We start from the raw sequence: 23,662 nt of genomic DNA, 5'->3' as shown, positions 1-23,662 counted from the left end.
CTGCTTTCCACCCAGAAAAACTGCCAAATATCTCCCAACATTCTCTTCTTTTACATAATACATGGCATAATTCCATTTTGGTTTGTCAACTTAATGTAACTTCATGTACTAATTAAGCTGTAAAACACATCAGGGCATGAATTTATTGCACAATAATTCACATACAAGATGTTTGCGTGGTGCTTAGGCATGAGTTATGACACATTTATTCACAGAATGGAGGGTCTTATTGCAATTACAGAACCATTTTTGAAATATCATGAGTATAAATATAAATATTGGTCCCATGGTCTTAAAACCCTTAGCCCCCAAATCAGATTCCAAGGTCACATGTCACTTTGGCCCCCTTTATCCTCATTCTGCATTACCATTTAGCTGTATTGATGACAAAGAATGTACAGTCCAACCCTTCCCTTACCCACCTGGCCACCAGGGTACAGTGAAAAGAGAAAAGGGAAAAAGGGGTAGGGTCTTTATAACTACCTGCAAAAAGGAGAGCTACAGACTGTCTGGTGAGGAAACACTGGAGAAATGGGTGAAGCAGCCAACCAAGTGTCCATTACTAAGAAGGGAGAAGAACCAGAAAGGCCATTTTGTGAATTCTGACATTCAATGAAACTCACCCAAAGCAACCAGACAAAAATTCACTACAGTTATGTTCACAGTTATTATGAGAATGTGATAGGTAGAGAGAAAAAAAAGTAATTCACCTAGCTCAGTAGCTCACAACCAAAACAATTCCTTCTGTCTCTTCCCTCTCTGGGTTCTAGGCGAGAAGGTAAGCTCACTTCTGCAGAAAGTCTCCTCACTGACCACACTGTGCTCTATAAACACTTTGAACCATCTGTGATGTCAGCTGCTGGCATCCTGCAGCAGAATCTGCCCTGTTCTGTGAGCTTGTAACTCCCTATTAAGTTCCACAAGGAGTTATTTTTAACTGGCTTAAAGTATTATCTGAATATATCAATTATATTTTCTTAATGAACAAATCCTGTATGTGTTTCCTCCTCCCCTCCCCCAGCTGCTATTCAAATGTCCCCCTCCTCAAGCGGAACAAGGTTTTAGTTGAACAATTCAGAAGAATGTCCTAGAAATAACTAGTGGAAAACAGAGAAAACAAAGTGATGGAGCCCCCCACTCTCCTCCCTACTTAGGCTTTGTGTTTTATTTATTTTTATTTATTTATTTATTTATTTTTATTTTTAAGAGAGAGAGAGCAGGATCAGGGGAAAGGGGCAGAGAGAGAGAATCTTAAGCAGGTTCCATGTTCAGCCTGGTGCCCAATGCAGTCCTGGGATTATGACCTGAACTGAAATAAAGAGTTGGACGCTAAAATGACTCAGCTAGCCAGGCGCCCCTCAGGTTTTAGTTTTGAGAGAATTTTAGGAAATGTTGTCAGAGGTTTCAAAAGAGAGAAAGACCAGGTCAAACTTAAAAAAAATTTCTATAGATGATCAAGAGGACCCCTTGGATTATGGGTCAGACCTTCTTTCTACAAATCCATCTAGACTATTTGCCATTCACCAGTTCCAATGTTATGATTTACCAACAAACACCTGAGACAGATAAGGAAGGTCAATTAACTCAAGGAACTTTCTACACTATGAATGTGATTGATGTATCCCCACTCATGTCCAAGCTTCAAACCCTTCAGTGCTTCCCCACTGTCCTTCCTTCCTTCATAGTCTTTCCTTCCTACATCATCTGACCCTTACTTATTCCTCCAGCCTCTTGCCCTTCTCACTTCCTATTCCAGCTGCAAAATCCCATATCCACCCTGTTCCCTTGCCTCTAATGCCCTATTAGCACTTCACATTCTAACCCCCAATTCTCTTTCAGTTCCCAGCTCAGAAGTTGCTTCCCCAGAAATCTCCCCTGACCCTTATGCTGCCCTTCTGGTGTGCTTTCATAGCACCTGGGTTTCCCCCATATTCCATTTATTCTTTTTTTTTTTTTAATTTTTTTTCAACGTTTTTTATTTATTTTTGGGACAGAGAGAGACAGAGCATGAACGGGGGAGGGGCAGAGAGAGAGGGAGACACAGAATCGGAAACAGGCTCCAGGCTCCGAGCCATCAGCCCAGAGCCTGACGCGGGGCTCGAACTCACGGACCGCGAGATCGTGACCTGGCTGAAGTCGGACGCTTAACCGACTGCGCCACCCAGGCGCCCCAATATTCCATTTATTCTGATGTGTCAGAATTCCAGTTCAGCTACCTGTCTCCTCCAATAGACTGTGAGTTAGCTCAATAAATATTTGTTGAACAAACGTACAAACTGAGAAGAGAAGCCTGAAAGAGCAAATAACCCAGAATTCCTATCTACTTGAGTTTGAGATACATACTTGGTAGCCAAGCAACCTTTATGCACCTGGCTCAGGTAAAGATATAAATGGTATTACCTTCCTTGTAGAAGTCAATCAAAATGAAAAGTGTGAAGCAAAATCTACCTGTGATAAAACCCTGATCTTCACATTGTTCACGGCAGGTATAAGCCACACATAGGTGATAAAGAATAGTTTGCCTTTGAGGACACTTGTTTAAAACTACCAGGCTGCCTTGGGTTACAGGCAACCAACCACCAATGCCCTACTTTTTTGAAGGCATCATGCTCAGGCCCTATAATCTAGGTAGCATGTCCTTAGGCAAAGGTTCTCACTTTGGGGGACAGAGGGAGGCATAATGAAGGTACCTGGGGACATCTTCAAATTTCATATCCTGTCTCTCTGGAGATTCTTGTCCAATTAACCCTGTACTTCCCATGACTGCTCTAAATCACCCCAAAATGAAAAGAAATTGTCCTCAATTTCAAAGGGAAGAGATTCTAAAAGTTTCCTTTACAGGAAGTCAGCACAGTTTGGTAGTTAGGAGTTAAGGCTCTGCAGGTAGACTGTTCAGGTTCAAATCACAACTCAACTTATACCAGATGATTTTGGACAAAGTAGTTCACCTCCTGGGGACTTAGTTTCCACAACAGTCAAGTAAAAATGAAAGTAAATACCTCGTAGGGTAATTGTGAGGAGTAAGTGAAATGATGCGTGCAAAGTACTTACCTCAGTGCCTAGCAAACAACATGTACTTAATATAATCTACCTAATGTTTAATATGGAAATCTGACCCAAAGCTTCCAAACTTTGAAAATCAATTAGTCTTTATAGATATATAGCCTCAAAATCACCCACTACAACTCAAGCCTGTGAGCTAGCTGTCATGAGACAATTACAAGTTTTATTCTTTTGCAGAGCAGAAGCTTTTTATCTTGATGAGGTCCCAATAGTTCATGTTTGCTTTTAATTTGCCTGCCTTTGGAGATGTGTCGAGTAGCTGACGAATGGATAAAGAAGATGTGGTTTATATATACAATGGAATACTACTTGGCAATGAGAAAGAATGAAATATGGCCATTTGTATTAATGTGGCTGGAACTGGATAGTATTATGCTAAGGGAAATAAGTCAGGCAGAGAAAGACAGATACCATATGTTTTCACTCATATGTGGATCCTGAGAAATTTAACAGAAGATCATGGGGGAGGAGAAGGGGGAAAAAAAGTTACAGAGAGGGAAGGAGGCAAACCATAAGTGACTCTTAAATACTGAGAACAAACTGAGGGTTGATGGGGGGTGGGGGAGAGGGGAAAGTGGGTGATGGGCATTAAGGAGAACATCTGTTGGGATGAGCACTGGGTGTTGTATGGAAACCAATATGATAAGAAGTTATATTTAAAAAAAGAATGATTTGGAATAGAGAAACCACAAAGGAGATGTGGAAAGACTTAAGATTTAAAATTTAAACTTATATATATGAAAACAGTATAAATAAAAGGAAAAAAAATAAATGATTTATTCTATATATTTTGCCTTGAACCTCAAAGGACTCTAATTAGACACACTCATACATGCTGGTGCTAAACACGTGGGGGATCTAGGCTTACTGAGTTATACCAGGCATCAAAAAATGAAGGAGTTGAAAATAATAATAACAATAATAATAATAATAATAATAATAATAATAATATCATCCTTGCTTACAGATGCCGCATCTCATTTCTGGGAGAGGCAGGGCTGAGTACTATAGAGGTAAGAGCAATTAACATTATGTCAAATCTTTGGATTTGAGCCTTGTTTCTTCTGCTTGACTATATAATCTCTTCTGCTTAATCCCTCTAAACCCAGATTTCCTCATCCACAAGAACCCTTACTTCACTTCCCTTACTGGATCAAAATGAGAATTCCATGAGAAGATACAAACTATCATGAACTCCTGGTGGGAGTGTAACTGGGCCACCATCCTGAAGCACAATCTTAGCGGAATTAAGAATGTACACCCCCCCACACACACACACACACACAACCCCTCTACAAGGTAACACCCAAAGGAACCTCTCTCCTGAGTCTATAAGGAAGCCAATATGAACACGTTCAATGCAGGACTGTTTGTGGTAGCAGGGAGTTGGAAGCTATGCCAGCATCTGTTACTAGAGGGATACATAAGTAAAATGTGCTGTATGTGCACAATGAAATACTACACAGCAGTCAGAAATCATACAGTAGATTTACATACAGCAACATGGGTATATCTCAAAAAGAGTGTTAGGAAGCAAAAGCAAAAGAAGGATGAAGTGTATAGCACAATATCACTTATGTAAATTTAAAGAACAGCCAAAAAATGTGTATATTTGTCAAGGATACATATATATCTGTTAAAAATGTCACATTATTTCTCTGCTCAAAAGCTTTCATTGGTTTCCCTTTTTATTCAGAGTGGGAGCCAAAGTCTTCACTTACAATGGCCTACAAAGTCCTAGAGTATTTGTCACTGACCCAGCTACTTCTCAGCCTCTGTTTCTCTCTCTTCCCATTTTCCTCACACTACTGGCCTCCTAAGAATTCTGGTTTCCTAACATACCAGGCAAGCCCTCACCTTAGGGCCTTTGCACTAGTTGTCTCCTATAACTGTACCACTTCTGGCCCAGATATTCACATGGTTGCTTCCTTAATGGCATTTCATGAAATAGCACAAAACTGTGTAGCAATGCCTTCCTTAATCACCACATAAAAAACTTCACAATGTACCTTACCCCCCTCATGACTTATCCCTATTTAACATACTATAAATTTTACCTATTTATTTGTTCATGATTATCTCACTGCAGAAGAATATAAGCTCCATGAAAGCAGGGATTTATTATTATTATTATTATTATTATTATTATTATTATTATTTTGCTCCTGGCTGTATTCTCTGCACTTACAACTGAGCCTGACACATAATCACCACTCTGAATTTATTGCGTGGATGAATGTATCTAAATAAATGTATAGAGCATGGATTGGAGGAGCATTCATTGAATACACTAAAGCATGTGTCTCCAGTGAAGAAAGGAAATGAGGTTAGAGATCAGGATGAAAGGGGAAAATAAAATGCATTGATACAGTGCCTGACATGGGGCGATGGTGCTAAGAGTCCATGACTGAGGGAGGGGTTGACTCCACTCTGTGCACTTCAGGTTGAACAAAAGAATTGCATGAGGTGATGTTGTGAGAGGACCTGGTTCAGAGCCTGAAAATGGTGGGCACTCAATAGATTTAAAATGAAGGGCAACTGGATCCTATAATCATCAGAACATGGAGAATACGGAGAAGAAATGCCTGCTAGAAAAAGGGTGGAGAACAAAGGGTATCCGGCACCCCTCCTACCAATTCTCTCCAAACACTTTTCCCTTTTCCCGATTCCTCTTTCTCCTTCAGCTCCTTCAATTGTCTCTGGAGGCTCCTTATTGGTCACTAAGGATGCTTGTACCACGTTTCTCTCTCTGGGGACCTGTCTCCAGCCACCAACCTCCCAACAAAGACACAACAGTAGTTATTGACATTTATTGAATCACAGGCCCCTCTGAGGTTGGTCACCTCAAAAAAATGTCCTACACTCTTCTGAAGTCCATCCATGGATCATGAGTAGGAATCCCAGAGGAGGACCATCTGCATGGCAGGGGTGTAGATGGGTAATGCTTTTGATAATTTTTTTTCCCTTCAAATGTGTTGTGCAGAGTGGTCCTTGTGCTTTTTCCATATTTACTAAAGAGGGACAGGGGGCTACAGATCAAGTATGAAGATACTAGAGAAGCAACCCAGAGAACAAAATATCTGGGAGTAGATAATCATGTTTTATGACTCCAATAAAAGCAGACAGAACAAACAAATGAACAAGCAAACCTATAGAAGAGAAAGCAAACCTATGATTGGGAATCATGAGAAAGACTACCACAAATACAGCTTATAATAACACAGAGAAACATCGTCTTCAAACACCATGTTCAGAAATGCCCTCTCTCCGTGCAATAATATATGATTATTTCAATAGTTTATATTCAGTTCAGACTCTCTAAGCTATCAGAGACCGCCCCCTAATTCTCCCCCTACCCTCAGGACTATCACCTCTTTCCTAACTCAGCTTCTTACATCCTGACTTATCCTTCCTGACATGAGCCCTCACCTGACTAAGTACCCTCCCTTCCAGGGATGTCTTCCTCACTCCTTTCTGTCCAGTCGATGCTCTAGCTCTTTTCAACACTAATCTACAACTTTACCCCTTGTGTCTAGGAAGCCTTTCTTAAGCCATCCTGACTGATACCCGTCTCCAACTTTCTGCCCCTCCCATCAGCACTTACAGCCAATCATGATGCTCAGTTAAAACTAATTTTCTGTTTCTACCTGCTGGTGTCCTGAGTGTGACACTTAAATTTCTTTATAGTCTAAAAACTGCCAGAGGGCAGCACCAGGATCCACCTTCAACTCTCACTACCCAGGACAAGGATCTACTCATAATTGTACCAAGCAACTAAAAGAGGAATTTGACAGATAAAATGAATTGATTGATTGATTGATTGACTACTATATCTTGAGATTCCTAGAAGTAGGATTTTATTTTCCATTGGAAAGAGAGAAAGAGCCAGTCCCAGGTAGAAACAGGAGACCAGATCATGCATCATCTATTCCAACAGTGTTTCCTTCGGATATTTCCTAATGAGGGTCTTGGGTCTGTGAATGTCGATTTCACTAGGAAACAGTCTCTCCCAAAGGAGGTGTTATCTCAGGAAAGATTCTTAGAGAAATGCAGAGAGAGGCCAGAAAAAATAAAGCCAGCTTCTTTGAATTCCATAATGCCCCTAGCTCCCCATTTACTCAGTCCTCCCTGCCTTTCTTGGTCTCTGAACTCCTTCCAAATTCCAAAACAAAGTTCCATCCCAGAAAAACTCCCATCAAATCCAATATTCACCCACTAAATTAAGGCCCTCTTGCTTTTCCAGCCAGCCCCACCCACTTTCCTTTGTCCTGGAGGGTCACTGTGCTTATTCCTCTGTCTCTAGAAGGGTACTGCCTTCACTCTGTACCTTTCCTTTTCAAAACATTTTTCCAATGCAGTAAGTTCCACTGGTTCTTTCCCATGGTTGGGTGTTAACACTCCTGCCAATCAGGAAGTTGGCCTTGTGGCTTCTCCCAAATACATACAAAGATATTTTGGATACCAGCTATTTTGTTACAAGTTTGATGAAGACCTGTGAGGAAGGCTACTGAGACTGTTAAATAATTATTTTCAAGTTCTCAAAGTTTCAAAGAAGTGGACTTTAAATTCAACATCTCCAGAGGTTATATCAATCCCTCTGTATCTAAGCACAGCTTCTTTCTGATCCCAAAGTATATAAATTCTCTCATCCTCCTTAAAACACAAACATCCTTCACCTCAAGTTACTTACATTCCTGCAGTAGGAAGCAAACAATAAATAGATAAGTAATATGAATATATATTGTGTTAGCTTTGCAATCAGTGTTGCAGAGAAAAGGGAAGCAAGAAAAGGTTATGATGTGCTCAGAGTGGGTGTTGTCATTATAAAATGGGGATCCAAGAGAGCCTCACCTTCACACTGTTGTGCAACCGTCACCACCATCCATCTCCAGAACTTGTTCATCTTCCTTAGCTGAAACTCTGTACCCATTAAACTCCCCATCCTTCCCTCCCCACAGCCCCTGGCAACCAACATTCTACTTTATGTCTTTATTAATTTGACTACTACAGGTACCTCCTATGAGTAGAATTATATAATATTGCTCTTTTGTGACCGGGTTATTTCATTTAGCACAATATCTTCATGTTGTAGCTCATGTCAGAATGTCCTTCCTCTTCAGGCTGAATAAGATTCCATTGTGTGTATGTCCTACATCTTGTTTATCTATCCATCCACTGGTGGGCATGTGGTTTGTGTCACCTTTAACTGTTGAGAATAAGGCTGTTATGAATACGGGTGTACAAATATCTTTTTGAGTCCCTGCTTTCAATTCCTTGAGATATATACCCAGAAGTGGGGAATGCTGGATCATATGGTAATTGTATAGGTAATTTTTTGAGAAATCACAGTACTGTTTTCCACAGCGACTGCTCTATTTTACATTCTCACCAGTAATGCACAAGTGTCCCAATTTTTCCACATCTTCCCCAGCACTCGTTATCCTTTGGGCTAGTAGCCATCCTAATGGGTATAAGGTGGTACTAAGTGGCTATTTTTGAGAAATAACAAGGAGGCCTGTGGGGCCAGGACAGAGTTAAATGAGGGGGAAGCAGTAGGGGATGAGGTCAGAGAGAGAGCAGGAAGTCAGATCCTTCATATAGGGTCGGAGAGTCACTGTGAGGACTTTGGCTGTTACTCTGGGTGTGATGGGAACTGATAGTTTCACATGCTGCCTACTGATTTTCATGTTCTGTGAGCTAAGTATTGGGTTTTAAAACCAAGGAAAAACCTCCTCCAGAGTTTGAAGACAAGACGTGGAGGGAAGTTTTGTGGAGTTCTCAACAGATCTTTGTTGTTTCTGGTAACACATTGAGGGCTGAACAAGATATGTTCTTGCCTCTACTTCCCTCTTAGACACCAAAGCAGACATGCCATATGGCCACCCATGGGGCAGTAACATGATGGATTACTTTCACTGAAGCTGTTCACTTTCTGCTTTCTGGATTATCTCTAGGCAGGACCCCATCACTTAAAAATCAAACAAAATTTATGTTAGTGTCATTCACTATTTCAGGTTATTCCCACCATTATTGTGGATCTGGAATCTGGTGAAATTAGGACTTCAAAGACAGGGGTAGCGAGACTCTCAGAAAGGGGAGCAGGAACCATATGCATCAGATACTCACAAGCCTTGCAAAATTAAATAGATGGATCCAGTCCAAAGCCCAAGATGCCTCAGGAAGGACTGTCAAAAACGTCTGAGATGCATTTGTGGAGAGAGAGAAGGCCCCAAAGAGAAACCTGAAACCACATTTCAGAGAAGCAAAGAGTACCTCCCATGACCTCACTAGCTCTGGGCCAGAAGGATGAAAGCTTCTATATCCCAATGAGAAGTCCAAATAGGTATACAGCTTCTCAACAACAAATAATCTGGAGAGAATGGCTGCCAAAGCACCATTTATAAATGTTAGAAAATATAAACTTGTGTGTTGGTAGTGGGGAGATTGATGGTAGAGAAGGAGAGAATTATGGGATTGTCCATGCTGGGAAAGGAGGAGAGACTGGAATCAATTTTCACTATGACATTCTTATGATTCAAATGGGGGCAGGGGAAGTAAGTAAGTATAGTATAGAGGGAAGTATATTGTGGAAATGTAATAACTAATTTCTCTCATCAAGGAAACAGGCTATGTACTCCTAGGTCCTGTGTGCTATGTTTCTTTTCAGCTGACAACCACCTTATTCATCATCCACTCTCAACTCACTATGATCACTTCCCGCCCCCAGGGTAAAGAGACTCCACAGTTTGCCTATGCCACAGTCCCAATCTCATTTCCCTTCTCTGCTGGATCATTACAGATGTACTGGGTTACCTTTAAGCCTTCAAACATGTATAATAAAAATGGGACTCAGATATAGGAGAAGGCTGCTCTTCCTCCTCTCAAGTATAAAAATAATAAGTCTAAGTGACAGTAAAAATTTTAGGTCATTCATTTATTTGATCATTCAAAAATAGTTAAACACCCTTTATTTTATTTTTTTTAATTTTTTTTGACGTTTATTTATTTTTGATACAGAGAGAGACAGAGCATGAACGGGGGAGGGTCAGAGAGAGAGGGAGACACAGAATCCGAAACAGGCTCCAGGCTCTGAGCAGTCAGCACAGAGCCCACGCGGGGCTCGAACTCACATACCTCGAGATCGTGACCTGAGCGGAAGTCGGACGCTCAACCGACTGAGCCACCCAGGAGCCCCTAACCACCCTTTAAATACCTGTCCTAATGTTTGATGGTACCAACACAATATGGAGGAAAAAGACATTTCCCTGCCTACATGGCACTCATTGTTATTAACAATGTTCTTATACAATATTCCTGCTGAATATCAAAATTGTCCATGTCAGGAATGACAGTATGAGGAACTGTTGCAATTTACAGGAGAATAAAGAGGCATGACAATGAAATGCAATGCAGAACCTGGGACTGCAGCTGGATTAGGTAAAAACATTTTACTATAAAAAAATTGTACAAGTTGTAAACTTTGAATATGGATCATATATCATGTATACATGCACATGTGCACACATACAAACATTGGAGAAAATAAGCAAATGTGGCAAAATATTAACAACTGGTCAATCTTGGTGAAAGATAATGGGTGTTAATTATGTTATTCTTACAACTTTCTGTAGGGTTGATAATTGTCAAACAAAAATGGGAGGATAAAAATAAGAATATCACAATAGTAAAGGTTATGGACTCTCTTACTCTCTTACCTTACCCTCTTGCCCTTTATTTATTTTTTTTTTTATTTTATTTTTTTTTTTTTAACATCGTGTTGTACACCGTACACATTCACGACGGTATTTTTCTTTTTTTTTTTTTTTTTTTAATTTTTTTTTTTTTCAACGTTTTTTTTTATTTATTTTTGGGACAGAGAGAGACAGAGCATGAACGGGGAAGGGGCAGAGAGAGAGGGAGACACACAGAATTGGAAACAGGCTCCAGGCTCCGAGCCATCAGCCCAGAGCCTGACGCGGGGCTCGAACTCACGGACCGCGAGATCGTGACCTGGCTGAAGTCGGACGCTTAACCGACTGCGCCACCCAGGCGCCCCCCCTCTTGCCCTTTATAAACAAGCTTGCCATCACTTGGTTGGAACAAAACCCCATCCAGAATGATCTAGCCCCCAAACAGGAACTTTAGATCAGAGGATTGGGCAGGAAGACAGAATTCCCTTGTCTTTGACTTACAGTCAAAATTGTCACCAAGCAAAAATGTTTGGAAAGAAACCACAACCTTGGCTCATGTTAGCACAGTTATGAACCCTAGAGGTGCTGGGAAACATCTGCAGAGGCTGGAGGCAGAGAACAATGGTATCGGGCAAATAGGGGTACCAGGTTAATGTATAAGATTTAGGGATACATGGAGAGAGTGGTGAAAGTGAGCCAGAAGTTGTTGAGCTGCAAGTGATGCATAGATGTTATTTCATTTAACCTCCATAACAACCCAATGAAATAAGTATTATTATTCCACTTTACAGACTGAGTGGCTAGACAATTGTCCCAAGCTCATATAACCAGTCCAAAGAAGAGCTGGAATTTGAACTTGGTTCTTTGTTACTTCAAAGACCTTGTTTCTCTACTGCAGCACCCTATCTCCACAAAGAGTCAAGACTCTAGGGTGTGGCTATTTAAGGAATATTTGAGCTAGTTCTTATCTTTGTGCCTAGGAAACCTGCTGATGTTTTCCCTTTCCTTCCAAATACATACTGATGGGCCAGAGCTAGAAGTACTGGGGTCATTAAACCTCAAAGCTCTATCTGAACAATGTCATGCTAAACTCCAAACCTAATCTAGGGCCAAAGTGTCTCCACACTATCCTTTTAGATACCAAGAAAGATTCCAAAGCATCCCCGTAGCCATTCCAATAGTTCCCAGATATGATTTTACAGCTAAGTGTAATTCCTGCCCAGAGCTTTAGCTCATCCCCCTTTTGCTTGGCTTCTAGTAAAATATAGTATAGTAGACCCCTAGATGCCAAATATAAGACACTTTCCTGGGCATTAGTGTTCCGGATTGTGACTCATGTCTGTGATCAGCCCTGAGGTCACAGCATCTATTGCGTTGTTAATATTTATTAATCATCCAGGCGCCTAGGTCGCTCAGTTGGTTAAGCATCCGATTCTGGCTCAGGTCTTGATCTCAAGGTTCGTGGGTTCAAGCCCTGCATTGGGATCTGTGCTGATAGCTCAGAGTCTGGAGTCTGCTTTGAATTCTGTGTCCCCCCACCCCCGTCTCTCTGTCCCTCCACCGCTCATTCTCTCTCTCTCCCTCTCAAAAATAAGTAAAAAACATTAAAAAACTGAAAACAAAAATTTATTAATCACCCATGGAAATAAGCACAAAACCAGTGGAAATCAGGTGTCATTACAGACTTCTTTATCCATTTTTTGGCCCTCATCATTATTTTTAAAACTTATTAAGAAATATAGACTTGGAAAAAGAATATTGGTATTATAAACATACTATTAGTATAGGATGATCAACAGAGAAGATAGAGGATTGTCTTTCTGTTGTAGTTTCTAAGGAAGCAAACCCCAAATATGTGCAGAAGAAGAGGATTGACAGAGCAGCCTTTAAGGACCCTGACTTTATTCAGGGAAACTACATACAAACTTGGAACAAGTCTAAGAAATTGCAGCTGAATCATTGGTTACTGATATTTTGGGATCACCACTCTAGCCTTCTGTTCAATTGAGGTGACATGAAATCACTTAGACATTTTGCACCTTGTCCATTCTAGACCTCTATTTAGTGTGTTTCTATGCATTGCAAATATAGCATATCAAGGGCCAGCCTCCTGCCATACTCCCTGTTCCACCATCCTGATCCATAAAATGGGTAACTCTAAACAATGAGATCCTCTCATCTCTCACTCATATTCACTCAGTAGACATTCAAGCTGCCCTTGAAGCAGGATAAAGCCTAAATCACATTCTTCACAACCACTACACTGTACCAGATAACTGAAGTGTGAGTACTCTCTACCCTCCTTCTGGAAAATGACACTTTTTGTCAACTCTTAAAAAGACACCCCCATACCCCCACACACTCACAGCCAGACCAGTTGTTTCCTGCCCTCTATTAAATATAAACTTCTAATATTATATTTCCAAGGCTTTCTTTTCACTGTTCTTCTACCACTTAGTCTTACTATTAGCTTCTCTGTGGCTCCTGCATGAATTAAGACAAGTCTTTCCATACACAGGACATTAACATCAGCCCTCACACAGATTGCCCTTTCTTGAATAGAACTTACTCTATCCCAACTCTGTCCAACATGACCCTCCTTCTGCTAATTTGTCTGGTCACATCTGCAGATACATAACTGATATTTCCAGTATGCTTTCCTTGTCTCCTGCTCTCCCCTCATTAATACCCAGTGGAATAACTCGCTGACCTAGAATTTTGCCTTGGTGGACACCCAGTTAGGGGAGATGGCAGGAATAGTAGGTTATGAGGTGGAGCAGAGGAGAAGAGCTTCTGCCTGATGATACTCAGCTTGTCTTTCTTTCCCCACCTGAAGCCTGAGGTATAAAGAAGTAACTCATCACAACCAAGGAAGTACCCCACCATTTACAGCCCAGTTTGGAGATATCTATCACCACAAGACAGTGAAAGTACAAAGTAAGTAACCTGAGTTTACTGAGGTAAAGTGACATTTATGATTTGCTCCAGTGTTATCCCCTTGATATGTGACAACTGAACGGTGGACAATGAGGTGTGTTGTTACTTACATGCTTTACTTTATTTGGAAAATAAGTCACTTAATGCTTTAGCAGTAAGGAACATGACAGGATACTCAAACTCCAATAACTACATTTAAGGCTAGCTTGCAGAAAGGAGGAATGGTCAATTGACTGAATGAAGATAGACTAGTATTTCACTTGGTTTAGGAGGATAGGACCATGAAATGATCTTATATCTTAAGCTCCCAGAGAAAAGAATTTTCTGTATTTGCTACCATTTTCCTGTGCTTTCTATAAATAACTAGACAGATGGGTTTGGGGTACTTTGGGTTGGGTAAAAAATGAGAAATTGGATGGTCCCTCAAGTAGAAACAACAAAAAAAAAACATATTTCTAATCAAGAAAGACTGGATTCAATCTATTAAAGATCAGATTTCAACTAAGTATAAATGAATACAAAGGCAAATTCCAAATTACAAAACTCAGGCTCCACACTGATTCTTTGTGCAAAAGAACTCAAGCAAAAGCAACATTTTTCTTCCCCCTAAATTATCAACACCACCACAATTACCCCCAAATCATCATACACTCAGTTATACACAGTGCAAGACAATGATGATAAATAGATAATTCCTCTCTGGGAATTTAACATTTAGGGTATTTCATGAATACATCCCCATCAGCCAATAAAATAAAGATACATAAACTATGAAACAAGAAGGATATTTCTAAATTAGAAGTCAATAGTCAAGGCAAGGACATGTCAAGGTCTCAGATGAACTCATAATTGATGGAAGGTAAGAGTAGTAAAGACATCATTTTCCAGTGTGGTGAGAATAAGGATTATCTTCTGTGCAGTGTGGGTCAGCCTGATAACGCCACATGCAAGAGTGGGGAATTAGCCCATCTTGGCATTGTGGATAACTGTTTGACAAGAAAACATCAGTTCAGGCTACATCTTCAGCTTGGAGTATGATCCAATAAATAGAGTCTCTTTTAGACAGTCCTTTCATGCCCCCACCAAAAACACAAAATAAACTCTACCACACCTTAAACCAGTAAATCCAGTTTTACCAACTAGACATATCCAGTACAATATTTGCTACAGATAATTAGTACTGATCTAGATACTAAAGAATAATAATAATAATAATAATAATAATAATAATAATAATAAAGTTCTCAGTCTTGGTCTGTGGGGAAAAGGAAAGAGGAGAAAAACCCCTGCAGTAGTAATAAATGTGTAACTTCTTCCCTGAGGAAAGAAAAGTAAAGGTCAGCTAGCTTCTTGGAAACATTGGAAACAAAGCTGAAGTACCCTAATTCGGCTCATACTAAAGAAAATAAATATCCAAACTTACTTCCCAGGTGTCTTCCGAGAACAACCTCACCAAATGGATCATTTAACAGGCATCCTCCCATATATGGTCTTACATTGTACTGTATTCTGTTTGCATATTACCGGGAAGAAGCCTTTGTCTCCCTTTCTAAAATAAAAACTCCTTAGGTTATCATGTGCTTTCTCAATGAGGCTAGAAACCTTATTCTGCAAGTGAATATTTCTAGGTTCAAAGAAGACTTGAACTTGAAGGAATGGCTGTCCCGAAACTGTCTGCTCATTGGACCAAGAGGAAACAACCACCTCCTTCAACTCACTTACCTACCCTACCACCCCCAGCCCTACACCTCTCAACTCCCATCCCAGTCTGGCAGAAGCTGAATTCCAAGTCAGTGAAATGCATCCTGATGCAGACAAACACGCACAAACATGCAGACCAACTGTATGTAAACCAAATGCATCCACACAAATTTAGCCCAAAATCTATATACATGTAGACCAAAACATTTTTGCTTCCTCCCATAATACCTACGGAGTCCCTGCTACATACAAACACCACACTAGTATCATTGCACCACTATTTGGGTAAACAGTCAGATAGCCAGGGTTTCTTTGGACGATGTGTAGACTCCATATTTTTCAGTATCATTCTGGGATGGTTATGAACAAGGCATTTTTTCTTAGTCCCTCTGGGAAAACTACAGAGAAGACAAAGTTAACTGCAATGTCTCTCATTCAAGATTTGACACATTTACAGGTGACACATTGATGTCAGCAGTGAAAATCTATTTCTTCTCTACTTCCCCCTATGATTATCTACACACTTTTCCCAATCCCAAATTCTGTCAGAACACCTAATAAAAGTCCTCAGGAGAAAGCAGTAGAAGGAAATCTATGTGCCTGTCCACCTTATTTTCCAGTCCACAACTGTAATGTATGATGGCCTTTGTCTATAATGATCAGTGATCCACATTATTTTTTTCCAAGTCTTGCTAAACAGCTTTTCTTTCCCTGCCAAATTCTTTGTTTCTTTTAAGCTAAGAATCTAGCAATACATCCAGTGTCCCATCCATCAGTATACTCTCTCTCCACATTTACTAGCATTTGTGAGTGGTCAGAACCCATGGCTCCGTCTTCCATGTACTTCCTCCCAATATACACCTTCAGTAATACACTGCACACAAAGTGGCTTAAGAAAGGCCAACTATCTCTCTGGTTATCTTCCCTTCATACCTTTAAGTGTGTCCTTCTGTCCTCCTGTGTAAGGACTCAGCTGTCTCTTTCTCTCTGTTCTCTCTCAGCAGACTGTGCTTGGTTCCTCTCACAGCCCTAGGTAGCTGCTCCACACCGCCACCATCTCCCTGGAAAGTTAACTGTTGTTGTTGTTGTTGTTGTTGTTGTTGTTGTTGTTGTTGTTTTGTAGGAAAGACATCAGATCCTCTGAGTCAAATGAAAATTTTATCATGCCTCAAAGTCCTGAGTTTTTATCCAAATACTGATCAATATGACTACTCCACCAAGATCTGTCTGCCTTACCTAAGCTCAGGCAGTAGAATCTAAAACAACCAGCTTCTGCTACCAGTTTTTAAGGGATACTCTTTATCCCTCTTCCCTAATGGTTTCTAATCTCCAGTCTGCTTTGGGATTTATGTAATAATAAAAGAGAAAAGGGATGTGGATAAACCAAAATAATGTCTTGTAAAAATAATTTTTTATCAATTTGGAATATACCTGGTGAAGGAAATTGGACCTTCCACATGATTTTGCTTAAACTAAGGTTAAAATGAATGTGCCCTCTTGAAGCACATAACATGTATCAACTGACAATGAAGAGGAGTTGTGAAACAGTGGCTAAAGGGCAAGAGGAAGACAACCTAGAAATAAACATTTGACACATATAATCAACAAAACATGTGTTGCACATGGATAAATGTTGTCTGGGCTTTTGGTGTTGGGGTACAGCCCACAGTGTACTTGGTGGTGGGGAGGTGTGGGGTTGGAGAACAGTTGAAGACTCCAAAGGCCTTGGAATTAAAGAGTTGCAAATATGTTTCATGATAACAGCAAACTGCCTGTTGGAGACCCAGTGTTTTAAAGACCACTAGGCAGCCACACCCTAGGGGAACTTGGTAATCTTGCCGCCTATAGCCTGATCTGGCCTATAATCAATCCCCACCACAACTTTTTAAAATTAGATACAAGAGGCAGGGAGTTACCTTTGCAGCTGTAAAAATAGATATCTAGCTCCTTCAGCATGGAGGAGGAAGACCCTCAAATCCTTTCTGGTGATGGTGGACCACCTTATCAAACTGGACCTGCTATTCTGCAGAGTCCACACCAATGTCCTCCCTAAGAAGATATGATATAGAGACTTTCAGAATTTCCATGAGAAAGTGAGGCAGCAGAGCCAGGTGGAAGAACCTTCATTCATTCAAAGAACATGTCTAAGCATACTATGTGCTGGGCCCTGTGGGAAAGACAAAGCTGAATAGGGCAAGCTCTGCTACAGGTCAGAAAGGAAAGGTCAGGAAGGAGGGAAGGGCAAAGAGGTGAGAAAGACTCTGGAGAGAAAACGCCAAAGAATAACCTCCCCTGAGGAATATTTTCCTCAGCAGACCTGAGAATATTTCTGGTCTGGAGGAGAACAGAGTGTAGGCCTCCAAATCACTCTGACCCCAGCAAATCTACCTGCCTTTCCCAAACTCCCAAGGCCTCTGGTCTGCAACTTCCAATCCAAAGTCTAGTTCTGGTGTCATGAAAGACACTCTGATCAAACCCCACAGGGCTAAACAGCCAGCCACACCCCGAGTTCAGCCTTCTTCCTCTCTTGCTCTTAGTTTTCTTGCCAACTGTATAAACATGAGAAATCACTTACCTATTGGCTGTTTCTGCCTCAGAGGAGAGAGACCTGAGAAGAAAGTGCAATCCAAACCCAAGGAGAGGTAAGAGCTTGGCCATTAGAGTCAGGACTTGGAGTGAAGCTTAGCTGGGCTCTCAAGGAGTTGGAGTGAACAGGAGGTGGAGTCACTGAGGAGGTGGGGCCCCCAGGAGGCAAGGGCAAGGGCATAGTAGGAAAGGCTGAAGAAGGTGGACTGAGGGATTAAATGGGATTTTGTTGGAGACTTTTTGGCAGCAAGATGTGAATTTAGAAGTAAACAGGATTTCCTGGGTCCTGGGAATGCAGGAGGTCCTGGTTGTCTGGAAGAAGGTGTGGGGAACTGTGTGGAGCCTAGGCTTAGGTGATTTGGAGGCCAGTTGCAGATCCAGCTAAAGATCCTACTCAGCAGTTCCTTAAACAAGGATAGAAGCACCCACCAGCAGCCTCTTCCAGAAACTCCTACCAGTCTTCTCTACCAGCACCATCCATCCCTACCCCTCACCCATATTTCCCATCATTCCAGATATAAGACTAAAAGGGAACTGGCTTAAGCTTCACCAGGAGGGATTTCCTGAGATAGTCACTTAGCATTCATAGCATATTCTAACCACATATGTGTTGAGCATTGTGCTAGAAGAAGTAAAGAAAAAGATATAATCCCTGCCCAGAGAGCTTTCTGCTCTAGACAGTCAAAACACAGACCTTTCAAGACCCTGAAACAGTTACAAAAGGAAAGTGCCATCCCATTCCCAGAATGTTAATCCTCAAAAAGAAGCAACACTTCTCAATGATGGAGAAGGAGGGGCCTACTTAAAGACTGAGGGCTGAATGCACAAGTGATGGACCCAACAAGACTTCAGACAAAGAAAAAGGAGCACCACTGACTCTACTTAATAGTGCTGAGATTCCATTAAAGCCTAAATTAGGTTGCTTAAAGATTGGGATGGAGGTGGAGGGAGGGGAGAGAAGTGTGGCAGCAGGTTCCTAAAGGGACAGAGTCTATACTAACTAAACTAAGACAGAGCATTAAAATAGGAGCAGAAAGAATTGCTCCAGATGTCAGGAAGAACCTCCAACTAAGGAAAATATAAAAATCACATTGACCCTGCCCTAACTCATCTTCAGTAGACATGGAACGAAGGCACTAATTGACTACCTCACTTATTCCAGGTGCTATGCTTGGTAGTAGATGAGAGGCCCAGCCAGGACTACAGAGCCAAAATTTCTAGAGGCAAAGGAAACATGCAGGAATTGGAAGGATGGCTGTCATGACAGATCAGAAGGGGAAGGGCACCTGGGGATTTCATTTGTGTCTGCTCCAAAAATCCTAGGCTGTCTTCCCCTGCTACAAGCTGGGATTTTACCAGATGCGCATCTTCTTGAGGGAAAGAAGGACAGATACAAAGGGAGAGTCTGTTTATCCTTGTATTTGGTCCCAAGATCAATCCCTTCCCCTTTTTCCCGGTGCTATTCACTGCCTGCTTGGTAGAGGTCTCCATTCTCTGCCTCGGTCTCTCTTTTTATAGGTTTAATATGTATATATATGTGGGGGCCCTTTAGTGGAGGGCTGCTTGAAGGCATTGATTGTGACTGCTCAATTATTTCTACATTGTTGACCCCACATTAATGGACAGTCATTAGTAAATTATTTTGTTATACTTTACATGGTGCTTATTTTGCTCTCAATGCAGACATTGTCCCAGTCCTTACCCTCTCCTCACTCTTCTCCATGTGATCCCTAACCAGTCTGTCCCCAGCACTTTCTCCAGAGCTTGTCAGCCTGGCTTCCTGTCTGCCTCTGTTTCTCTTTCTCCTCGGCCCCCACTACCCTTGCACTGGTTGTGCCATGCTGCATTGACTCTCAGAAATTTCAGCTGTGCTTCAGGTCTGTTTTGACTACAGCATTTTGGGGGAAAGGGTAAGGGAGGAAGTTTTCATATCCATGTAGGGGCCTCTGGGATCCCCAGGTTGGTACTCGACTCCTAGGTTGTTGCTATAGCAGCAACTTCACCCTGTCAGCTTCCTGGGCACACCCACCACCCAGCAGCACCTGAGAGGGGACCAGGCTCAGCAGGGACCAGGTGAGATGGAAGAGGGTCATAAAGCAAATATATGTCCCCCTCCCTGGCCTGGCTCCCTTCTCCTGCTCCACACCTGCCTCCTTCTCTCTCTTTGTCTTCCGCCCTCCCACCTCCTCCTTGTAGCCCTGTCTTCTTCCTTCCTACTTTGCCTCCTTTACCTTTATCTCTGTCAGGAAGATATGTCTGTTTGTGGGCCTATCATCTGTCTATCTGACCTTTTAGACCACATGTTTTGTGGTCTGAGATTCTCCAGGACAGTGTCTGCCATCAGCTCTTCCTTCTATCCATCTCCCTCCTGGCTTCCCTCCCTCAGTCTCTGAGGGTCTCTCTTCCCATCACATCTTTATGGGTTTCACCCAGTATGCCTTTTAGTTTCTCCACTCACATCTCCTCCTGTGTCTGCACTGACAGCTAAATACACACCATGCACAGTATAAGGAAAATAACTTACTAGTGACTGTCCATTAATTTGGGTTCAACATTGTAGACACTTTCTGAGAAGTCATGATCAATGCCTTCAAGTAGCTCCTCACTAAAGGGCTCCCACAAATATATACATGCAACCCACAAAAGAAGAAACTGAGGCAGAGATTAAAGACCTTGGGGCCAGTGTACATGCTTGAATCTAGGTTTCAAGGGAACAGTGATAAAGCAACCAGCCTAGTGTGTGAAGACCTAAGACTTAGCATAGCAAGTTGGACCCTACCTTTTCACCCCAGGCTTTCCTGGGGCTCTGCAAAGACTAGCTCCCCCAGCTCCTCTCAGGTCCAGTGGAAAACCTAAGAACATTAACTTAAACAATCTAAAGGGAAATTGTTCCCCCACTCCAGTCCCTGCCAGCCACATTTGAAGGTCCCAGAGGCCAGAAATCTGACCAGAGCCCAAGGAGTCTCTAGAAGCAGGGGGAGTGAGGGTACAGAGGGAACCTTCTAGAAAAGTCCTCCAGAAAAGACATGGAAGAAAAACCCACTAGGTCCATCCCATCCCCCATGGACTCCTAGAAGTTTAATAAACTTCAGAATGTCCAGGGCTTCCATGAAATTAAATCCAGGAGCTGAGTAATTACATTTCTTCTCCAAGTTCTACCCTTTACCCTCCCCCACCTCCATGGACACACATCATTTATGAAACACACTGAACCAGACCCTGGACTTCGGAAACTTCCTCTACTAGAGAAATGGGCTTAATTTCAGGAAAAGAAATTAAGAATACACTTTTGAAAGGATTCCCTTAGAGTTAGGATTGGTAAATGGTAGAATGGGAGAAACACCCACACATATACACATCTACACACACAACCCAAACAGGAAAAAGAAAGCCATCTCTTGACAGCTTCTTTCTTTGTGTAATGGACCTCCAGATGATGTGTCCCAATCAGGGAACAAAATGTAGTTTCTTTCCAAATAGTAGGAAACTAATTCCCCTCTAAGCCTAGCTCCAGGAGGGAGATGATTGTTTCCCTCCCCAGTCATGGCAAACATTATGAAGAAGGATTACACAACCTGTAGGTAAGAGCCCACATGCAGATGCCTAGTTTGTTGTCTGATCCCCCAAGGCCTCCCTCTCCTGTTTGATCTCAACCTTCCAGCACCTTTCAGTGTCCATTCTTTGGACTTACCCTGTCAACCCACCCAGGGAGAAGGAAAGCATCCCAAAGGAGGAGAGAAGACAGGGCTCTGTTCTCTGGGAACAGAGACACACAAGACACGAAACCTTGGGGGGAAATACCATGTAAGTTAATAGAGTGTAGCGAGATCCTTTTAGTACTCAGGGACCTATGGAAAGGAGGATGGAAATAGAGACTGAGACTACAAAGCAAGATCAAAGTGAAAGAAATGTCAGATTTAGAGGCAGAGGGATATAAAAGGCTTGGTAGGTGAGAGGCTGATATACTCAGCAGGCTTGAAGAGAGTAAGCTGAGAAGATATCAAAGATGAGAATGAGGATGGTTTAAAATGGCTAGTTTACATAATAACATAAATCTCATGTTATCCTCAATAATAGGCTACAGAAGCGGTATTAGTGCTGCTATTTTACAGATAATGAAACTAAGGCATGGAGAGGTTAAGTAACTTGCATCAAGTCACAGAGCTGTTAAGGGCAGAGCAAAGAATCAAATGACTGCACTGTGGTGACCCCTCCTGGAGGTTTTTCCCTGGGAAGCAGTCAAGCTTAGGGCCTTGTGTGCGAGGGAGAAGTGACCCCCAGTGGGCAAAAGACCTGCCTCCTGGGGTTCTTCTCAAGCATGTTCTGCCCAGGAGAGCTTGGCCAAATTTCCCACATCTGGGAAATGGGGAAATCATACCTTACCATTGCAGATTAAAGGCTAAACCAGATTATTGATTGAAGATCTCTGAGCTTTAAAACATAATTCAATCCATGGAGGGTGTGGGTAAAGGGGATAGTCAGGATAAAGTTCTCAAAGCCTCCAGTCTTCCCATTACTCCTGCCTAACCCCATCCCTGTATTCTTCTCCCTCTTTCTGTCTCTTAACCTCCAGGGGCCTCTTCCCCACCTGTCTAGGCCCTGGCCACTGTTTCCCCCCAGCCATGGCTCACTAGCCTATGCAGTCCAGGCTCAGTCATCCTCACAGCATGTGAGGACACATCACAGCCAGAGATATTAGCCTAGCTTCCCAGCATCTTGTCTACCCAGCCCAGGGTCACCATGGAGCTACAACAATGGTATATTTTTACATTGCTGCCCCACATCCCCACCACCTCTGCTCCCCTGTCACATCCCATCCCTGGAGGGGTGGCCCTCTAGGTCATCTCAGCCCAAGCACTCTGACCCTGTTTCCTCCATCTCTCTGCCTCACTAACACACATTCCCTAACACACACACACACACACACACACACACACACACACACTCACACCTGGACATTCCCTCCTCATCTGTATCTAAGGTTCAGATTCCCTACCTCAAGATCATGCCCTTCCTGAGAGCTCTGACTTATCTGATCCTCTCCTCTCCATTTTCCTGCTCCTTGCTAACTAGATGAGTATCATTCTCCTTGTCTCCTAGGAAATTTTCTAGAATTCTGTGTTTTCCTCCATATTCCTTCTTAGGTCATTGACAGTCATCCATCATCTAAGTCACAGGGCCTGGTCCAGTTGCCCTTGACCCACTCAGTTTACAAACATTTGGTGAGGGAGCACCCAGAGCTCTGTGCCTTTCTGTCTTGGTTCTCAGCCTCATCCTCCCAGGTGCAGGAGCTCCTGCAGGACAGAGATCCTGCTCCTCCCTCTGGGTCTCCCCTCAGTGCCCAACACACATATAGAGGGTAGAGAGTGTGACTCACTGATTCTTCTCCCTAGAAGAAAGGAGGGAACTGAGGAAGAAACCCAAGCAAGGACATCATCTAAGCCTACACTGCCCTGTGAGGTTTAGTGTCAGGGAAGCAGGCAACTGGAGGGAATCCATCTCTAGTGGGGCAGTGCTTTCCTTTAGAGATCCCAGAGCATGTGTGTGTGTGTGTGTGTGTGTGTGTGTGTGTGTGTGTGTGTCTTTGTGTGTGTGTGTGTGTGTGTGTGTGTGTGTCTGTGTGTACCTGACATGCAGGGAGGGGAGAAGAAGAGGCAAGCCTGAAGTTCCAGGAGTCCAGACCC

At 42.3% G+C, this 23,662-nt stretch overlaps 1 protein-coding gene across 2 annotated transcripts in view; it reads right to left on the bottom strand.

The window, feature by feature from the left end:
- The window catches only part of LOC131519899 (cationic amino acid transporter 3-like), a 224,937-nt gene that overhangs the window by 2,130 nt on the left and 199,145 nt on the right, over positions 1–23,662 (bottom strand). The window lies entirely within an intron of this gene.

The sequence above is a fragment of the Neofelis nebulosa genome, chromosome 8 (assembly GCF_028018385.1).
Source record: "Neofelis nebulosa isolate mNeoNeb1 chromosome 8, mNeoNeb1.pri, whole genome shotgun sequence".
NCBI lineage: Eukaryota > Metazoa > Chordata > Mammalia > Carnivora > Felidae > Neofelis > Neofelis nebulosa.
The sequence above is the reverse complement of the archived record's forward strand: the minus strand, read 5'-3'. Positions and strand labels throughout refer to the sequence as shown.